The sequence below is a fragment of the Leptodactylus fuscus genome, chromosome 1, assembly GCF_031893055.1.
Source record: "Leptodactylus fuscus isolate aLepFus1 chromosome 1, aLepFus1.hap2, whole genome shotgun sequence".
In the NCBI taxonomy this organism is placed as follows: domain Eukaryota; kingdom Metazoa; phylum Chordata; class Amphibia; order Anura; family Leptodactylidae; genus Leptodactylus; species Leptodactylus fuscus.
This window is the reverse complement of record NC_134265.1, coordinates 211,446,100-211,446,712: the sequence shown is the minus strand read 5'-3', so window position 1 is coordinate 211,446,712 and position 613 is coordinate 211,446,100.

Sequence of the window (613 nt, the reverse complement as noted above, 5' to 3'; positions counted from 1 at the left end):
TGCCTGATAACCCAGCTACAATAAGAAAATCATAGCTGGGTTCCTGACAAGTCCCAGACCATAGAAAGTTTCTGCATTGGTGGTCGTAACCATTGGCAACCAATCAACATAACAGACTGTCACCTCTAAGATGGTTAGAGAAAATCTTTAAAACTTTGCAGAATTTTTAATTACTTATATTTGCAAAAATTTTAACTTTTAATAATCTACAAATATAGATATGATCATGTACATGGGAATAACCTTTTAAGTCTCTAAGACTCACTGTCACATTGATTTAAGAAATGCCATATCTGTAAATACTGCACTTCTGTCTCACCATATGTGTGACACAATAATAACATACTCATACATTTTTAGAAAAGAACACCTCAAACAACTGGTATACAGTAAAGAGTACTGGTATACAGAGAGCTCAATAGCTGGAGATATTTATATTCTCCAGACTGGCAGAAAGAAGTTTTGCAATTTTAGAATACAATAAAGTTTCATATAAAGTAAAACTTTCATGTTAAAGAGTAGACCAGAAATTTTTAAATGTCACAATCATACTGTTTTATTACAAACAAGATTAGGAAATGATTAATGTAGTAAAAAAAAAAAAAGGTGACAA